Genomic DNA, 21,786 nt, shown 5'->3' with positions numbered 1-21,786 from the left:
GTTCCTACTCTGTATGGTGTTCTGTTGCTTTCTGAAGCCATGTCCACAATATATACTACCCTAAATAACATTAAATAAACAACTTATAATAAAATGTTGTTTTATTTCACTATGTGCGTGAAAAGAAATGTATGCCATACGCTGAAATAGTGCAAGGAAACATCTTCTCAATATTCTAAATGTGATGGGATGAATACATATGATTTGGCAAAAAAGGAGTAAAGAAGTCCCTACTCTGCACATCCACTAAACATCATTTTAAGGCACCCTTCACTAAAGTCTTAATGAAGGGTGCCTGCGGCCATCAAGCAGGGTTTTAGCACTAAGGTATTAGCACTAGGCTTGTGCTCCTAGGACAGTGTTGCTTTAGCAAGACTCAAATGTGCCAACATGAATCCACGGGTTTTCGAATGGGGTGATGACTTGGCAGCCTGAAATAGCAGAATGCAAGGTCACAGACAATATTGTTTAAACTTCTGCTTCAAATGATCATGTGAAACTCGTAAATGCAATTTTGAGGGGTAAATCATAAAGATTTTCTAATTGCTATGACTACATTACCGAAGGCTGCACTGCAGGTTGGTCAGTGAACAGCCAGTGTGGGTTTGTTACACCCCTCTATCAAGGGAATGGCAATTACACACTGTAATCTTATGAATTATTCTTTTGACTTTCGAGAACTTCCTTAAGAGACTCTGAATGTAGTCTATGTACAATTTGAATAAAATCTCATTGGATCAAATGATAATACAATTAGATTGTGAATGTATAGGTGTCGCCCTTGACATAGTCATTGAATTTATTGTTCAACACTGTGCTATTTTTTCAGTTCATCGATAACGAAGTGTTCAAAACCCGATCCATGCATACACCCATTACATTGGAGCACTAACATTGAGTTATATCTTATACTTTAGCAGTTAGCAATATGTGAGTAGATTGTCGGTAGCAAAATCATAACAATGTGGAGGAAACAAGTGCTGATGCTGCAAAATATTTTTTTTCTTAAAAGTCATTTAAATAAACAAATGATAAAGAAGAATAACTGTGGTCGTAAAGGCAGATCTCTAGTTACAAACCTACAACTGATTCAAATGGCTGCAGCAGAACATGTATAGTTCTTTGTGTGTTGAATGTTAAAAAGTCATCAATGTACCCAGGATAGGGATAAAAAGGAATATGATATTGGTAAATACTGAAGGTGGAAAGGCCTTTTCACAAAATATGGTCAGTATCGCCTACATGTTTACTTTCAAATCAGGTCAAAAATCAAATCTAAAGCACCAGTTGCTAAGTAACCAGCAAGTCTACAGGTCCTTGTGTCTCAAAACCTGCACTTTACAGGCACTTGATAAGGTATCATAATTAGTGCGGCATGTATCTACCCAGGGAATCAAAAATTAAGCTACAATAGGTTTAATACCTAATACATTATACACCAACTAAAAGTCTTTCTTACTTGTGTATATTTTGTGAACATGTATATATATCTATGTAATAGTAAAAGCTTGTTTTTTATTGAGTGACTCACACTACATGTCTGGCATCTCGTGGTGCTGTAAATAGCGGCTGTTACTATTACCCAATAAAGGTAGGTTACTCAGTGTATTGACGGCGAAAGGCTGCAAAGCTGAGTCTGTCTTGCCAGGATTCAAACTCACAAACTCGTCAACACCACATATGCCTTTGGGTAAAGTTCACATTACTCAGACATTATCTGGCTAACATAATTATGTGCCCATTTTGATTGGACATTCCAAAAAATGAATTATCTTTTAGCTCATAAAAGATAAGCAGCCAAATTATTCCCAAACAAATGGAACTCATTCTAGCAAACGTGGAAGGATGAAAGGCTGTGTTCTTTAACTGCACAAAACATATAAGCAACAAAGGAGTTATTAAAAGATGGAAATAAAATATCAAAAAATATGTTTATAGACACATTCAAAGTGTGATATCTTTATTAGTAAAAACTTGCAAATTTGCAAGGAGGGCACTCATAAGCTGCACTGTACCATTAGTTGGTTTGTGTTGCATCCACTGCCATCTGAGACATTTCAGTCTTTTTACTCATTTCCTATATATTAAAGCCTGCTTCTATTATAGACGGTTTATTCCAAATCCCCTGGCTCACTCTTTACATTAAATGCATCATCATGAACAAACAAGAATGAAAAAAAAATTAAGCACACCTCACACGCATGATATGTCTGCTTGTATTTTTCAATTAATTAGCAATGTCTGAAAATCGCAAGAAATTCATTGACATACCAATTGAATACACATTTTCTACTGTTTGATTTAGCAATGAAGACTTTAAGTGCAGGTCACAGTAACTACTATATGCTTCTTTAAAAAAAAAAAAAAAAAAACAGCCACACTTTCTTATATCACAAAGCAACAAATGTAAATCCATAATATAAAGTAGCAGCAAAAATATATTACTTTTAAGAGTCATTGCATGTCCCCATGCCACGTTCCTGAAAGCACAAATAAGCATGAACATAGCTGTAAATAACAGAGAAATGTATGTTAGCAAAATCATTAAAGAAGATTGTGCACACCATTAAAACACATGATTTCAGAAGCGTAATTCCAAGGGTAGAGAGGTATTGAGATAAAAAGCCTGTCAAAGACAGATAAAATGTGAGATTGTTAATTGTAATTAGTAAGAAAGGTAAGTACAGAATATGCAGGGCTATGTCTTCACTGGTAGGAGGCGAGGTACCGCATAAAGGAGCTGGAACAGTCATATTGACTTTTCTTGCAGGGTGCGATAAGCCTATGTTTGTTTACGCTGACACACCTGTCTACACCGCAGTGAAAAAATGTCCCAGGATACACTGTACGCCTTATAAGATTAGGAGCCTTACCCCGGTGAATGTTTACTAATGGTTCTTTAAGACATCCTGTATGGTCTTTTAAGGCTCTGCAAATCTGGACACTCACAAGGTAATGGTAGTGGGATTTTTTCTGACATTGCAGATGCTACCAATGGAGGCAGCGATAGACAGAAATAGAGGTAGGCTGAGAAATGGGAAGACTGCCAAAAATACAAATAGGGATGGAGGATACAGATAAGGATAAATAAATACACAAAAAGGCAGGTATGCAACTGTGGTCTGAAAACATATTTTGAATGGACAATATCATACTGGATTCATTATGTAAAATTTGCAGAGTCTCAGTCTGATTATCTTCTTACCAGTTAATTAGTTGATAATGATGACGAAATACATTTAGATAATGAAAGCTTCAAAGTATACTCTCCAGCTTCAACACAGTCTTTTGTTTACTCAGTATTTTTACTGGCAAAGGTTAACAAAACCTAGTATTCAACTGCAATCAATACCCTTGTTAGGCAAACATAAAGGAGGGCAGCTGCAGAAACCTTCCCTTCTGTAGAAAGATTAGTTTTTGACATTGCAAAATGTATTCATTTAAATTCTAGTTTTTGAAAAACTGAACTGAGTAATATTCTCTTATCCAAACTACAGATAGCATATTCCAGTAGTTAACCAAGTGGCTGGTGTAGGTCTTTCACCAGAATCCTAAAATGGCTTTCTTAGGTCAAAGCACATGCTATCAGTCATGTGTTTGCTATGTTATATGTTTATTTCAGATGTACTTTGCATCAAAAGCTAAAAAGTCAAATAGGAAAATGTTTTTGAAAATATTTAGTTGAATGGTGTACTATACTGTTTGCAAGACTGCAGTAGTCGTAAAAAAACAACTTTCGATGTCCATAACGCTTGGTAACTGGCCATTATGGTATAACTAGACCATCGGAAGTAGAAATCTGTTTGGTTTGCAAATATCGTCAGATTCCCAGCATGACTTTGTTGGAATATAACACTGCAAATCGTGCTTATTTTGCTGCATGTTATATGAAAATTATATTCTTTTTAAACAGGACAGTGTTTATTAAAATAGATAAGTTAGATAATGCATGTTACTAGATAAGTGTCTTCAGTAAATAGAAGAGAAAATGTAAAGGCGAGGTTTCAGTAAAAAATGTTTTACTATGTTAGGAAGCACATTCTGCCTACTGTATTAGTGTTTGTTGAAGACTCGTCAGCAAGGTTGGGGTAGCAATAACCCCCAATTGTAATGAGAATGTTCAGATATTTGTTTCCTCGAGGTGATTCTGACTAAACAAGGTAATGATGGTTAAACCCACTGTCATGATATGATGCTTTCTTTACCTATGTGCGTTCTCAGACTGGGTGCTAATTAGCAGTAGAAGGATATCACACAGAGGCTGACACCCTTATTAGATCAAATCCATAATTAACAGGAATTATGTCGTTTACTGAAATTAATGAAAATGATTTAAAAGTATGAAATGGATTTTGAAACCACTGATATTTGTGCATCAGGAAACAATGTAGCGAAGTATGAAAATTTACTTATATAAATAGGCATATATATACTGTGAATGTCTGTAGGTGTAAAAGGGGGAATAAGGTTAAATTGGTAAAAGCCTCTGGGACATGTGTGATGCAATATTTCATAAATCTTTGCCAACCTGTTCTACAAATGTAATAAAAAAACATATAGATTATTATTTGGGAATCTATGTTCCATAATTTCTGGAAGTTATACTACGAAGTTCATTTATTTTTTTCTCCAATTGGGAACCCCACCTAGTCTCACTCTAATTGCCTTATCATTAGCTAGCCTGTAAGCTTGGCAATGCGCAAGGAAAATACAATTATCAAAACATACAGGGCCTCTTATTCAATATCCTTTGTCTAGTCATTATTTTCTCCATGACAAGGCAAACAAAACGTTTTATTTTCGGTTGCTAAAATGGCACATTTGCAGCAGAATATTGCAAAACCCTTTATTAGATATAGAAATGTGCTATTAAGGTTATGAAATATGGTTTACTAAACCTTGCTTCCCGAACAAATAATTGATTATTTTCTCTTCTAATTATTTAAAATAGCCAAGTCAAACGGTATTGTACTAAACAAAGTGTTCCCTGTTTTTTTCATAATCCAAGACATTGCAAAATACATATTTGCTATGCCTAAGGCATTATCGTACCAAAAAAGCTAGATAGACAGATAGATAGATAGACAGACAGACAGACAGACAGACAGACAGACAGACAGACAGACAGACAGACAGACAGACAGACAGATAGATAGATAGATAGATAGATAGATAGATAGATAGACAGACAGACAGACAGACAGACAGACAGACAGACAGACAGACAGACAGACAGACAGACAGACAGACAGATAGATAGATAGATAGATAGATAGATAGATAGATAGATAGATAGATAGATAGACAGATAATTAGACTTAACGGTAAATAGGCAGATAGGCAGGCAAGAGAACATGCTCAACTAAGAAGAGGAAGACAAAGACCGGAAAAGAAAAAAAAATAAGCTGGATAGTTAAAAAATATAAATAGATTTACTGACACCCACTGAGATAAAAAAAATTATAGCAGGTTTACTTAAATAAAATAAATTAATTAAGAGCCAACTGATGAGTGGGTACATGAGGGGGTACTTGATTTATAGACCAACAGATGGAGGAAGGACAGATAGTCATGCAGGTGTAAGAAGTGGTGAGTGGTGACAGAAACGAGAGCTGACCAAACAAGAAGACGAAATTTGGAAGGATAGTTAGGAAGATGAACTGAGAGATAAACATTTACCCAAGCAAATCAAAAGATTAAGACATTTTAATGAATATACTAGTAGACCAAAAGAGGAACAGACAGAATTACAGAAAGTTTCACAGATAGAAAGAAGGAAAAATAGACTAATTTGTAACAGGAATTAAAAAAGACAGGTAGAGAGTGGGATAAAATAAAAGAAAGACGAATAGAGAAATAGAAAAGCACACAAACAGGGGCAGACACTTAGAAAAGTTGTAAGGTTTGAAATGATGCCTTACATTTCTGCATGGTTTATATCTGCATACTTAAAATTACACGCAATAGCTAGTTGCAATAACAACACAAAAATGTTTATGCAAACTATATATTTAACTGTTAAATGTGTGCTAATGAGAACCACCGTAATGCAGAACATCGCATGTAATACGCCTCATCTCTAAGAAGAGTGGAAGCTGAATTATTTCATTTATCATTCCGCACTGAAGTTTATACTTTATTCGAGGTATGCATTGACGCCAACAGACGCGACAACATTTAAAAGTTGCTCTTGGATTTTAACGATGCCCCACTACTGCAATCTAAAGCACAGTTGTGAGTATTTATAGGAAAAATGTTGTCAACATTTTTGCAGAAAGAAAATACGTTGATGAAGTATGAGAGGAATAAAATATACACGTGCAAAAGAATGGATTTTTATCCAAAACGACACTGTTGGTAATTTTGTGGTTACCCTTTTAAACATCCCATTTCACAATAATAAGTGACATAAGTAAAACATGTAAAAAAAATATATCATACCTTGGAGAGCACACGGAAATTAATGCATGCAAATAAGAAACCTTTCTATGTGTGTGCTTATGTGTGTAAGGGCGCATAAAAAAAACAGGGCACAACCCCAAATGTGTAATACAGCAGCATGCTTAATAATTCCAGTACATTTACATTCGCTATCCCTAAGACAAGGTGGCACAATTGCATTCCCAACGATACCTCATAAAAATAGCCTCCATTGTTTCCATGCTCCTATATTTATTTAAAAATAGTTTATGCATTTCCAGGTGCTATTTTCACAGCATAAGCCACCATTGTGTGCAGGCTTTATCTAAATACCATTATCTACAAAACATAATGAATTGTAATGTCAAATATGTTTGTCCTGTTTTTTTTCTGTTTATCTTACCTCACAGATTCTCCAAGATGCCTCCACACTGAGTTTCCACCGGACTACTGCAGAAATATGTATTTGCGTTTTTAGATATATCGCTCATTTGCACCACATCGTAGCAGTGCGGACAAAACACATGCTGCTGAAAATACCTTGCAAATTAGAGGCATCGCACACATAATTTACGTATGGGAAGCGTAGCCCTGAATTTCAACCTCATCTCAATAAATCTGTAAACTTGTCATAAAGTTGACATGATATCCTCACAAATTGACAAAATTAATATATTATTATACTGTAAGTAATGATCGTCCTACATACTGGGTTTTTCTTCCGAATTCAATTAAAAGTCGGTTTTATCTTCACTGATGCATGCCTTCAACCCCCAAAAAGAATTACTGCAATGATAATCTGCGTGTCTGTGGACAGAATTGTTTAAAATATATGCATTCATTAGTGGAGTGTCCTAATAAACAACACAATAGTACAAATGCTGCCATAGGTAATTATTAGCGAATTTCTGTCAGTTAGTCAGATCTACTAAAAGGCCAATTATTTTGATGATACACAGGTTGAAAGGCTGGTTAATATAGAATTTAATGGTGACATTGCATCGCAATTGGTAAGTGGAATTCTAGGACAATGCATTTTTGAACCAATTATTATAATGAAGGTATTTGCTTATGGAAGCATGGGGAATAAATTGTTTTCAACTTTATCTTTATTGACCTAAATGCAGTCTTCGGAACAGAGCTGTTCCTCTGGAAACCTGTTTGTTTTCCTCTGAGGAGCCAAATTAAGTGATGGGATTCCGGTCAAAAAGGACATTTTCGTTTTGTCTACCCTGCATTAGCTCTTTTCACCCACACGTGCCACACCCCCTGCCAGGATGTTTCTTTTAATTTCTTGGTTTACTGTGCAGCATCTGCATTTATCTCACCTTTTTCTGATTGTTGTCTACGCTCTCTCTTTAATTTCACGTGAACCCTTCCACACTATTGTTCCTTTTGAGGGCAGATCTTTTACACTATAACAAGGCATACACGACACCCAAATTAAATATTAATGTCGTTTCTATATATGCCTCTGTCTGCGCCTTCTAAACGTGGGAAAGTATGCTATCATGGGAGGATGTATCACCAGAAGAGAGTCTATGTGTTTGCGCCTACTGTGAGTCAGTGGAGTGCTTTTAAGGCTGGTTTGGACACATTCTGGCTGCTTGCTTTTGGATCCTTCAATAGTGTGGCAATAATCATACTTATGTTTATTTGATAGTCCTCTATAAATATGCAAACGTCCATAAATGATTCAAATCATTTGTCAAGAATTCTGCAAAGTATATCAGAAAATCAATACGTTTAGGGATTTACTGAATAATTGTTTATGATCACACCTATTTTCAAATTGGTCAAATTGCTTTCGATTATTAATATTTATGTATATAAAATATTTTGCACGTATACTAATATTTCCATCTAATAATATTTATTTATAATAATACTTATGTACACCCACCATACACATTTATAGACATTTTGATAGCTCATAGTAAACATCGCTATTAAGAGTGTTGAGCAAGTGCCCTTTATACTACTTTTAACTACCATGTGGCCGATAATAGGGGGCCCTAGAATTCCCGATAGGTTGAGTAACAAGGTTATCGACCCCATCAGGAATTCTGTAATTCTGTAATCTGCTGCAAATCCATGCTATATTTCAGGCAGGGACTCCAAGTGCTGAAAGCAGACAAAATTTCCAAGTGAAACTCTGTGGCATAGAGGCGCTGCAGAGGAAGTGCAGACCTAGAATCACTGATTTGCTCGTAATAATACTCATCCCTGAAGTAGATCTTGAATTCCACCAGTGATCTCCATAATTTTACCCTACCACCCCTGAAGTCTCCAGTAACATTGATATCTGTAACTCCTGGCAGAAAGGGCAAAGTTAATGGGACTGGCACTGAGGACATCATTTGTGGTGACCCCATTTGTGTATGTGCAAAAGGCACAAAGAGATTTCCCCTGTCATACTTTTAGAATGTCTAGAACATACTTACCACATGTGACATGTGACCAGAACCAATAATGGCATTGAAGCATCACTGCTCGTATAATTTGAGGGTCCTTTCGCTGGGCGCTTGTGATGTGAAGTCCAACTTCAAGGTTGCGGCGCACAGTGAGTGCGATGCTTTGGTACCTAATGCTGCGTGGCTACGATGCAAAGTCCAGCTTTGATGTTGAGGGTGCAGTCAACAAGGGATGTAAGGACCTGCACTGAGGATGGTCACGTAGAGGCAGTTCCAATGGCAGCAGTTTGATGAAGGTCTTTGCGACAGGTCCAATCCATGCAGCGGACCAATGTGTCGGTTCTGTTGGGTGTGCGCCATGTAGCAGAGGAGACACATCAGTTTCTCTGGATCCTCAGATGCTGGTAGAGCACCTTAAGCCCACTTCCAAAGGTCCAGGACTGGGGTGGCATCACTTGGCAGGGTAAACTCACAGGTAGCTGAGTCCAGGTGCACATGCAAGGTTTTTGAAAGCCTGTTGAGTCCCTAAGGCTTCAGATAAGCAGCATAGCCAACTAGCCTTTGGAGTCACTGTGGGTTCAAGAGATGCAAGTTCACTTCTTCTCATCCAGGCAAGAGGGCTGTAGGCAGCAGGTCAGCACAACAGGGCAGCAGTTCTTCAGATCATAAGTCCAGCAGAGTAGCAGTCCTTTCAGCAGCACAGCAGTCCTTCCTTCTTCCAGCAGATTATCCACAGGTCCAGAAGTATAATGAAGAGATGGCATCTGAGGTTCAGTATTTATAGCCAATTTTGCCTCTGAAGTTGGGAGAAGCTTCTAGAAGCTTGTCTTGAAAGTGCACAGGTGCCTTGCCTTCCAGGCCCTAACACCAGACTGCAAATACAGGGGTTATGAAGTCCTTTGTGTGGAAACAGGACACAACCTATTCAAATATAAGTGGGACTGGGCCCAGCTCCTCCTTCCCATTCTGCCTGTGATGGCCCATCCAGTCACACTTAAGTTCACCTTTGTGTGTGGATGTCTAGGAGGAATACACAAAGCCCAACTGTCAAATACACCCAGTCATGTGACCCAAAGACAGGCTACAGGCACCAAATGGCTAAGGTAAGAAAATGCAAACCTTCACAAAGTGGCATTTTCAAAATTTTAATTTAAAATCTGACTTCACCATAAGTTAGGATTTTTCACAACAATTCCAGAGACATCAAACATTAGCTGGTACCTGACCTGTTCTCATCTGAAATTACACTTATAAAATATAATAAGGTAAATCTAATGTCATCCTACAGGAGAGATAGGCTTTGCAGTAGTGAAAAATGAATTTTAAAGTGTTTCACTAATAGGACAGGTAAAACTTAAAAGTACATGTCCTACTTTTTAAATACATTGCATCCTATCCTCTGGGCTGTTCAGGGCCTACCCTAGGGGTGACATTTGTACTAAAAAGGAATGTTTGGGCCTGGCAAAAGGCTTGCATTGCCAGGGCGAAATGGCAGTTTAGAATTGCACACACACAGGCTGTAATGGCAGACCTGAGCCATGTTTAAAGTGCTACTGATGTGGGTGGCACAACCAGTGCTGCAGGCCCACTAGGGTGCAAGGAGTGACACTTTACTGGGGATTTGCAAGTAAATTAAATATGCCAATTGGGAATAAGACAATCTTATCATGTTTTGAAGCAGGGGCCCAAACACTTTAGCACTGGTTAGCAGAGGTAAAGGAGGTCTGAAGATGAAAAGTTAGGGGGCAACCATGCCAAGGATGCTAGGTCTCACAATACACAGAATATAGATTATGGTCAAAATGTCCTAGCAAGATAAGCTCTAAATATAAAAAGATATTTGACAAACTCCGGCTTAAATACAGAAATATGTAGTGGTAGCAATCGCGACAAAGGCCCATGCAGGACAGGTACATACACATTCTGCCAGGGCATTCAGAGCTGTTGAATCATTGATTGAGAGACTAGTTTAACATTATCAATTCAATATTAAATCAGGCAAAGGTAGTGAAAGAGAGTCAGAATAAATGATGGACTTGACATCCTTGGCTTGATATTCCCCCAAACTTTTGACCTTTACTCTTCTTGTTTTGTGGTACTGCGGAATTCACTTTTGTTGTCTTTAGGACCCTGTGCACTTCACTGTTGCTAACCAGTGTTAAAGTGCTTGTGCTTTCTTCTTTAACATGGTAAAATTAGCTTACACCTAATTTGCACATCATTTAATTTACTTTTAAGTCCCTTATAAATGGTACTACATGTGCACAGGGCCTGTACGTTAAATGTAACTAATGGTGCTACATTACTCGTTGTGCCACACACTAACGGGCCAATTTAAAACATGCCACAGGCCTGTCACTGCAGTCTGTAATGAAGTTCTAAACTTCCATTTCAGCCTGGCAAAATAAACCCTTGTCCTGCCCACTCTTCAGAACACTCTTGGACCTTTAGAATTTACAGGAGAATTACTGCGTCCGGCTGCCATACTGCTACCCTGCTGCTTGAAGAACTGCCTTGCTGTCTGAGAAGGAAGGCTGTACCTGCTTGATTTCATCCCAGGATAACCATATTGACTTCAGGGGTCTGGTGGCTGACCTCCAGTGTGAACTGCAGGGACACAACAAGCCTCAGAGGCCTCCCTTCAACTGTCCGGCTGACTTGCAGCAACTGGACCTGCCTGGACCTGTAACAGGACCTATCTGAACCTTGCTGGCTTCTACTGGAGTGAGCCCCGGAGCTTTAAGAGGTGCCTCCCCAAGTCCTGGAACCTTGGCTGGCATCAGAGTGTACTCATCTTAAAGAAAATGTGAAAATTCAAAAATGTGGACCCTGTGTGACAGTGAATGGGCCCATTCCCACCAAAACTCTGTCACCCATGATGACTGCAAACAGGAAGCTTCAGTGAGACTTGCAGTTTGTGTTGGCAGTGACCACCAGCAACAAATGGCAATGCAAGACCCACACTTAGCACTATAGCGACGGCAGCCCTCATTAACTGCCAACAGAAAGGTATAGCTTTGACTGTCTGTAATGCTTGACAGGCTCATCATACTACAGCGATGGCCTACCGCTACGCCCAACCTGCTCTCTGCTCTACAGTGATTACCATTCTCGATGCTCAGCCTGCTCCTGGTGGCCTTCTTCAATGCAAATGGAACTCTTTGTGCTGGACTTCAGAGGTAACTTTTAGCGGAACTAACCTGGTCCCTATATCCCACTCACCCTCTATTGAGGCTAGTGCAAACTTGTGACTTTCCCTGGTCTAGCATGACCAGAAGACCATGAGTGTTGTTTTGTGTGTTTAGGTGCTATTTTCACACAAAAAATATAGAACTGAATATTTCCTCCTCTACTGATTGAATTTTTGTCATTATAATATCATTTTATTTATTAAAATGTGCTATTTTTTTCAAAATTGGTTTTGAATTTTTCTTGTGAGGTATTTCACTTTATTACTGTTTGAAAGCCGCAAGTTTACTTTACACATTTCTTCTAAGTTGCGCTTGATTGCTCTGTGCCAAGCTACCAGAGGGTTAAGTACAGGTTAATTTAGTGGCCTAGGTGTGTCACATGGACAAGGATTGTGGTTGTTGCCTGAGTGGGGCTAGCATCCCCATTGAAACCCAAACATTTAATCTGTTTTTCATCGTATAACACCAAAGCTATGAATATATATTGAAAACTGATCATATTGTTGCCAGATTGATATATGTAATGAAAAAATGCATACTTATAAGTATTCCATTCAATGTTGATGTCCAGGGGAACGCTCAAAGACTCATTACTGCTTTCCTATTCAACACCCACATGTTATTATCAATAAAACAGAATTCATTTTACCAATGTCAGTTCAGCAAACACTTCTTCATGTTGTGTTTTGTGTATTGAGAGGGTATTTTGAGTGACCAGCATAGACCTCGGCACATCTACAGAACAATCAGAATATTGCTTTCAGCAGCAATTTAAGTGTGTTTTATATAACTTTTCATGTTGATAAAGCCTTTTTACGAGCACTACTAGCAGACTCAATTGGTTACAGTCCATGGCCCAGTTTACTATTTAACACACACAGCAGTGGCTAGGACATCACTGTAGAAAAGCACCCTTTTTAGACATGGTTAGCCACAACTTGTTGCCTGGTTTCTGATGTGGCTTTGACTGTTAGTGCAATGGGTCCTTGCTAAACAGGTCCCCAGTGCCAGATCTCTTTCCCCAAAACTGCACAGTTGTTTTGCACAATTGGCAAACTCTTTAGCTATCACTTTTAGGTCCATAGTAAATTCTACCCCTGGTGCCTAGGGACTGTGGTAGTAAAGAAGGTCTCTGAGGGCTGCTGCACCAATTGTGCCACCCTCATGGACCCCTCACCTAACCCCCACAGTGCTGCATATGCTGGACACTGGTCATTCTGAGTTCCCCATGTACATGGTAGATTCTCTGAATGCTGGGATGATTGGTATCAAACATCTCAGAATAATAAACCCTCACTAACCCCATTGGTGGATGTATTAATACACAGAGGGCACCTCAGAGGTGCCCCCTGGAAACCTGCCCAGTTACTGGTGTGTTCACTGACTAGTACAAACAAGTGCAGCCACCCTAGACAGAGGTAGGGCCCCCAAGGTGAGGGCCAACACTCTCAGAGGCCCAAAACAGAGTCCAGAGCAGGATGGACATTCCAGGGGGGGGATCTTCAAAGACCTTGCCGCCTTTGAAATGCAACCCAGGTCTCTCCAGATGGAGAAGATGACAGACCCCCCATCTTGACCACACTTTTGGCGGCAGCACAGGTGAGAAAATTAGTTAAATTAGGAGGAGTGCCCACTTCATGCCAATCGCATCCCTAAGGTAGACAAGCTGAAATGGGCACTACTTTTTACATTTCTCCATGTTGCTTAGAAGAAATTAGGCCACTAAAGTTAGGGTTATGCCCACTTACCAGCAGAAGTGGTCATAAGAAGGGTGTAGTCACCCTAAAGGTGGTCAGCCCATTGGCTACCACCTGAAACTCCCTGTAATGCCCCTAAATTTAGTATTTAGGTGGCACCCCTGAACTCTAAAACTCAGATCCTGACTACCTATGAAAAAGAAGGACAAAGAAAAGTTGCCCTCGCAGAAGAAGAGGAAGAAGAAGAAGCAGCTGATCAGTACCAACCCTTCCGGCTTGCCTGCTGACCTCAACGGACTCTGCAAAAAAGGCTTGTCCTGCAGCTGCAGCTTCATGAAACCCAGGAAACCTGTTGGTGCACTAAAAAGACTAATACTTCAGTGAGCAGCGGACCTGCTCAGCAGCAAAGTATCCAACAAAGACTCTGCACCCTGGAAATCTGACACCTGAAGTGACCTCTGCACCCGACAACCTCGACCAGGTGAAAAGCCCATCAACGGTGCTAGCAGGGCTCCCCAGCTGTCCTGAGCCTGAGTTCACCAAAGTGTCACCCCCTCCCCATCCAAGATACCTGCAGCCTCTGCATGCAGGCCTCCATTCCCCACCTTGGTGGTGAGAGAAAACCCATCACCTACAGCAACCACTGCACCCGTGACCCCAGACTCCAGATGAGGTGGGTCAAAAGAGCAACGACGAACAACGGCCCCTGGCTCCTGAGAATTTTTGTCCATCCTGGGTCCACCCCTGCCAGACTCCCCCACGACGCCTGCAGCCTCAACACACAGGGCCCCCTGACTGTGAGTGCTCCCAGAGGTGAAAACTCTACTGCTAAGGACACCCCTGCATCCGTCGCCCCTGGGCACAGGAGAAGAGGACCAAAGGTTCACCTACATCCCTAAGCATCCCAAGTCTACTGCCTACTTGTTTGTTGTCCTAGACTGGCTTCCCAGCCAGAGCCTGCAGCCTGTTTGTCATGTGGTCAAACTCCCTTAGGAAATCATTGGGCACCCTACGCCTTACTGCACCTCTTCACCCAGTCGCCCCAGTGCCGCCTGGTGTGACCTGTTGGAGTGGTTCTGATCAGTGTCCAGTTCTTATCTCAACTTCCTGAAATTGGCTTTGTAAGTCGTTGTTAAACCATGTTTGCTGAACTTTGTTTTCCTCCATAAGATAACAATGAGAGAACTCTGAAAATTGCACAGTGTCTATTTTTGAAAATGCAAAGTACTTATGCTTAAAAGTCTACTTACTGATTACAAAGTTCTTGGGTTTGAAACATATATAAAAAGAATTGTTATTTTTCTAAATTGGTCTGGGATTTATTCTTTGAGTGTGTGTCTCATTTATTGACTCTGTGAGTACAACGGATGCTTAGCGGTACCCGCTGATAAGCCCAACTGCTCGCCCACACTACCACAAATAGAGCATTAGTCCTATCTACTTTTGCCTCTGCAATACCAATTGGGGATCCACTGGACTCTCTGCACAGTGTACTTCATTTTAGTGCACTATTTAGGAAGCCAGCTTCCTACAATCACATATTAGTACAGCTCGCTGTCTTAATTTTAGGTGAACACTCAATATAGTTTTCACCAAGACAACTGTTTGAAGCGGACTCTATTTAGGCCTGATTAGAAGTACCATGCAATTGACAGCAGCTTGGGATACTGTAATTAGAAGGATGCACAATTTACACCTCATTCTGAATTGCAGTCTTCACAATGAGGAACAGTGTGTATAAACTACATGTGGTTTACCCTTTTCTGGAGTACACATGTTGTGCTATTTGCCCACTTGATTTGCAGTACAGAATTAGATTGCCTGCTAGGTTGTAATTGATTATTAAATTATTTTGAGTGCTTCTTCAGACTAGATAAAGGCTGAACACTTCTCTGACACTGGCCTAAAATGCTTACCTATGCACACCTATGTGGGAATTTTACGTGAGTAATATACACATACATATAATACACTGAGCTACAGATACCTTTGCATTACATATTTGAAAATAATGTGTACTTTATGCATGTGCACTTTACACCTGTTCCTAGTAATTTCTCTAAAGTATTGCAAAAAAATAATTTGTTGCTTGACCCAACAAGGTTTGCAAGTTTCCAATAAATTATCTTAGTGATTGAGAGAAAGAGAAAGCGAGGGTGTGTTTATATACAGGAGACTCCGAAACTCCACACTTCAGCAGCTTGAGCAGGGGTGGGTGCCACTACGCAGTGTGTATGTAACATAAAACCTTTAAAACGTTGTTTATTGCTCCTTTGGATTGTGGGAGAGACGAGTGAATGCATGGAGCATGGGTTGGACAGTCAGATGGGGAGAAAGATGAAGGACAGGTAAGAGAAGGATGGATGAAGAGATGGGAGTCGATGTTGAAATGGAGGAATCAAAAGAGAAAGATAAGGATGGATTGAGAAAAGGATCAAAGGAGTGGATGGACTGAGAAAAGGCTAGATGGAGGGAGAAAAGATGAATTGAGAGAAGGATGGATGAATGGATACATGAATGCAAGACAAGGACGAAAGATTGATGACGAGACATAAGGAATGATGGTCAAATTCATTGAGAATTCATGTGTAAAAGACACCATTTGTCATCATTTTTTCACAATTCCTTCAGGAAATCAATTGAACAAGTACCCAACTCACCCACTCACTGCCATTTGGGATACAGTTCAAAGTGTTTTTTTAACAATATTTCTGGCTAGAGCCTTGTGCGTGTATATTCCTTAATCTGTGTTGACCTAAAGTAGGCCTAGAGGCGTTAAATGAACCAACATACGCACCTTGGTTTTTATTTTGCCATAACCTCACACAAACATCACACATGATGATATTGAATGGCGTAAAATGATTTTAATTAACAGTGACCAGCAGAAAGAGAAACATTTATTATAATTTTTTTATTTTTTGTGTGCTATAAGTCATTATTAGAAAGACAAATCTCTCTGCATGTTTCTACACACTCTATCCTACAGTGTTTTTAAATCTGACTGACATCTACTTCATTCTAATATATTTTTGCAACAAATTAGAAACTGCTTTTTGGTGTGTTTACTTTTGCATTACAGAATCTACTGTTATTCTTCCTGTCTGAAGCCATACTATCACTTTAACTCAAAAGAGAAAGGAATGAAAGCTTTAAGCGGCTTGTGGGCTGTGTGATGATGTGAACATATAAGGAATAAAATACCCGATGTCATATGTAAAAGGATATTGCGAGTCCACAACCTTATCAAAAAACTCAACCTTTTGTGCTATTCCTCCATCTCATCAAGGAATTCCTCTGTGAATTGCAATATTTGTAAAGTACAGTAGAGGTATTGTATCTCATATGTTTTATGGGTACTTGTTGCAATATACAACGAAGCTCACTCCGAGCAAAGACAAAGAATAGTAGGTGTGACTCCTAGCAATGACTGTAAAATGTGTGTTCCTTACAGACACTACATGATGTCAAACCATAGTTCAATACCAGTATAACAAACACCAGTGAATGAAAGATTGCATGTTCTTCAGGGATTCTTATATTCTACTTTTGTTTTTATATTTTTCAGAGCTCTTTGTATTCTGTTTCATATACAAGTAGGTGCATAGACGAATTTAGGTTGCTTGACTCTCTTAAAAAGAAATAGAATACCCACTCCAAATCAGGTCGTGAAAAGTATGTTATTGTCCACTCAAGCGTGACAATCATGCTCATGGGGAAGACTTTAACTAATTAAAAAGACTTGAAAAGATTTAAAAAGGAATGATGAATACCTGACTGCAAACCGAATGGATTAAACTGAATGAAATTATTGGAAGTGCTCAATTGTTCAAGGCCCACCAGTGTATAGGAGGGGATCGATGGAGAATAGCCTCCAGAGTCCGGCTCGATGAAGGAAAATGCCTAAAAATAAAATAAGAATTAGATATTGTAAAAAATACAAATTTTGACTCATGTCTCATACAATGATTATAGTTTAAACTTATCAATATTCGTTTGTGAATGATTTTAACAGATGTAATGGGGACGATTACAACCATGTACCAAGACTGAGTAAAAATCTTGAAATTCTGTAAATAGGTTGAAAACAGCCAAAATACAAAAGCACAAAGAATTGGTACAAACTACAAGATTCACACTTCAAGGAATCAGGTGATTGGTGCACGTGTTTAAAAACCACTGGAAAACGACTTTATTGAACAGAGGAAAAGAATGTGAGGTTGAAACACATTTGCTTACTTGGATTACGCCCAATAAGTAAGTAGATAATTCGAGCCTGTGTCAACTGCAGCAATTTTGTTTGAAGGAAAAAAAGATTGATTGTTGTTATGGGGTCACACACACACACACACACACACACACACATATATATATATATATAAAACGCTCCACAAAGTTTTCCCCGTAGTGCGGCCGCTACGTCACAGCGGTCCTGGTCGGGCTCAGGGACTCCCAAAAATATTATGACCCAACACTCCCCTAATCCGAAGAGAACCAGGACACCTCTGTATGCAATTCCAACGTTTATTCACAGCAAACGAAACAACTCCAATGTGTTACGGCAATAAGCCTTGTTCACGGATAGAGCGTCATTTCACCATCTCATTTAAATATCTTACTGCAATAACATAAAAAAAGGACTAGTTTCATTTATTTCACAACAATGGCGGCCATCTTAGTGTGCCTATATTTACATACATAGCAGCTTCACTATTGCGATGCACCCTTTCAATTTGACCTATAAGTTTTCAAAATTGTTACCAAAATCTTCATTTAATAATAATCTACTACATGTTACTTCTTTCTTTTATCAAACCAACCAATTCATTCTAATTTCATATTACATTAGAAAAAGTCAATTATGAAAAAGCACCCAACATTATACATTATATGTACTGCCCAAGTGGGCAAAATTACTTTACCATGCTGCTCTCCTGTAAACAATTTTTTGACATAACTCTAGCCTTCCTCTCATTATTAGACCTGATGTAGTCCTCATCTTGTATAAATGAAAAGTTAAAAAGAAAATATATAAAGAGAAAAATGTGACTCAACCCATAACTAAACCATTACTTAAAAATAAAACTAGAACATACATTCCTATCCCAAATGTGTACTTAGTTCCTCGCTAGAATTCAGCCCCATAGGGTCCAATGTCTCAAAATCTATAACGTAACGTGACTCCATAATTCTCAACATATGTTCTCTGTTGCCACCCCGTTTACTGTATTTAACCTGGTCGATAACCACAAACTTTAAAAGATTTTCATTTCCCTCATGGTGGCTGGAGAAATGTCTTGCCACAGGATAGCTCTTATCGTTGTTTTTGATCGCTCGCCTATGTTCTAATACTCGTTTCTTAGCAGTGTGAATCATGCTTCCTACATACAATTCGTTGCATGGACATATAAGACAATATACACAATATATTGTCCCACAATTATAGCTTCCTTTAATAGCAAAAGCCTCATCTCTCCCTGGTATCCTCAACATTTTACAGCTATTGCTTGTTTTACATGCTTTACATTTCATACAGCACAAAAATCAATTTCCTATGTTTCCCCTAGTATTGTCCTCACATGATATTTCACTTCTACACAAATCGTCCCTCAATGACCTGCTCCTCCTGAATGTTATTTGAGGTCTTTCATTGATACACTCATTTAGTAGTGGGTCAGTTTGTAAAATATGCCAACTTTTGTTGAATATCTTCAGTACCTTATAAGCTTGAGTACTGAATGTTGTTACAAATCTTACTTTATCCTCACTCTTATTCTTGTTCTTATCAGTATGGTAAAGTAAATAATCTCTATTTAATGTCTCCACTTCCCGTCTGGTTTGTTCGATAATCTTAGCCCCATAGCCTCTCTCCTTAAATCTTTCACACATCTTATCACATTCTTGATGAAAATCCGACACATTGGCACAATTCCTCCGAGCTCTTAGTAGCTCCCCATATGGGATACTCTGAATCAGACTCCTAGGATGTGCACTCCGAGCATCTAATAAGCTATTACCAGCTGTTTCCTTTCTGTGTAACTTTGGAATCAAACCATCTGTGGTTGCTGTAACTTCTATATCTAAAAACTCCACATGTCTAGGATGTAAATGTTTCGTAAATCTCAAATTATAATTATTGTCGTTCAATTTCTGCACAAACTGCACTGCTGACATCTCATCACCTTTCCAAATTATAAAGATGTCGTCAATAAAACGACACCACAGAATTACATTCCTGTCAAATTCTATCATAGTTTCTGATGCCTGATCCTCCCACCAGCCCATGAATACATTTGCATAGCTGGGGCGGAACATGTACCCATAGCTGTACCCTGTAGTTGTTTGTACAATTTGTTGTCAAAAATAAACAAGTTGTTCTTGAGAAAAAACTTCATCATATCAAACAACATTTCTGAATGAAAGAACAATGACAATGATCTTGCCCTTAAAAAATGTTTGGTGGCACTCACCCCTAGATTATGATCTATACAGGTGTATAAGCTGGTAACATCTAATGTTAAAAGAGATAGTCATCCTCCCACTGAATACCCTCAATAATCTTCAAAAAATGTGTTGTATCCTTTAGGTAAGATGGTAATGCCTCAACAAAAGGACATAAAAAAATAGTCAATATACTTCGATGTATTCTCTAAGAGAGAGCCCATAGCAGAAACTATAGGCCTGCCTGGCGGATCTGTCCTATCCTTGTGGACCTTGGGTAAAAGATATAATACTGGAATCTTAGGATAGTCACATTTAAGAAACAAAAATGCATCCCAATCTATTAGACCTTTCTCCCTCCAATCAACCAACATGCCATGATATTCATCATTCAACAGTTTAACATCCTCATAGCGAACTTGTTTGTAACACTTGCTTTGACTCAACTGTCTAAATCCTTCAGGCACATATTTGCTGACATCCTGCACCACTACATTGCCACCCTTATCAGACTGCCGGATGACAATGGTCCGATCTTTTTTCAAGTCTTGAAGAGCTTTCCATTGTGCTCTTGATACATTCATTTTACCATCTCTCTCATTATATCTCATTTTCTTCAGTTGTTTAATAACCTCACGCTCAAATACATCAATGGCATCATATTCAATCGCCGGTAAGAATGTAGACTTTGGCTTTAAATTACTAGGACATGGATCATCCAAAGAGATACCCAATCCTTCCAAATTCAAAATTGAATCCTCATGTACAGTTGTTCCATCATGCAAATCTGTAAGTGTGTGTAGGATCTAAATATCTGAAATGCACAAATTGCTATATTCATGTTGTGCTTTTTCTCCTTATTACTTACTTTAGTCTGATACCATTTCTTCAATTTCAATTTCCGAATAAATTTGAAAGTATCTATTCTGGTTTGTGCATAATTAAAGCAAGCTGTCGGGCAGAAAGAAAGACCCAGTCTAAGAGGCTCTCTTCCACACTAGACAATGTTCGGCTTGATAAATTAATAACATTCATGATATTTACTTTCGAGCACGAGTAACCACTCCCAAAGGTCTTATGTTTCCTTCTCCATCTCCTGTTCTTTGCCTCTCTATTCCTCTTCTTTTTCCTCTGGGCCCACTCCCTCTGCCTCTCTGAAACTAAGAATCCTTGTACAAATCTGTCCGTCCCTGGTTCAAAAGTCGAAATTGTTTAAAAAAATTAGATCTCTCAATTCCCTTGTCTGGTACCACACCTTTAGATAATACCGTGTCCGATATATCCGACTTCTAGCGAGGAACTAAGTACACATTTGGGATAGGAATGTATGTTGTAGTTTGATTTTTAAGTAATGGTTTAGTTATGGGTTGAGTCACATTTTTCTCTTTATAGATTTTCTTTTTAGCTTTTTATTTATACAAGATGAGGACTACATCAGGTCTAATAATGAGAGGAAGGCTAGAGTTATGTCAAAAAATTGTTTACAGGAGAGCAGCATGGTAAAGTAATTTTGCCCACTTGGGCAGTACATATAGCCCCTCATTCTGATTCTGGCGGGCGGCGGAGGCCGCCCGCCAGAATTCAGCCCTCCATAATACCGCTCCGCGGTCAAAAGACCGCGGA

The sequence above is a fragment of the Pleurodeles waltl genome, chromosome 5 (genome assembly GCF_031143425.1).
Source record: "Pleurodeles waltl isolate 20211129_DDA chromosome 5, aPleWal1.hap1.20221129, whole genome shotgun sequence".
In the NCBI taxonomy this organism is placed as follows: domain Eukaryota; kingdom Metazoa; phylum Chordata; class Amphibia; order Caudata; family Salamandridae; genus Pleurodeles; species Pleurodeles waltl.
Note: the sequence above shows the minus strand (reverse complement) of the source record.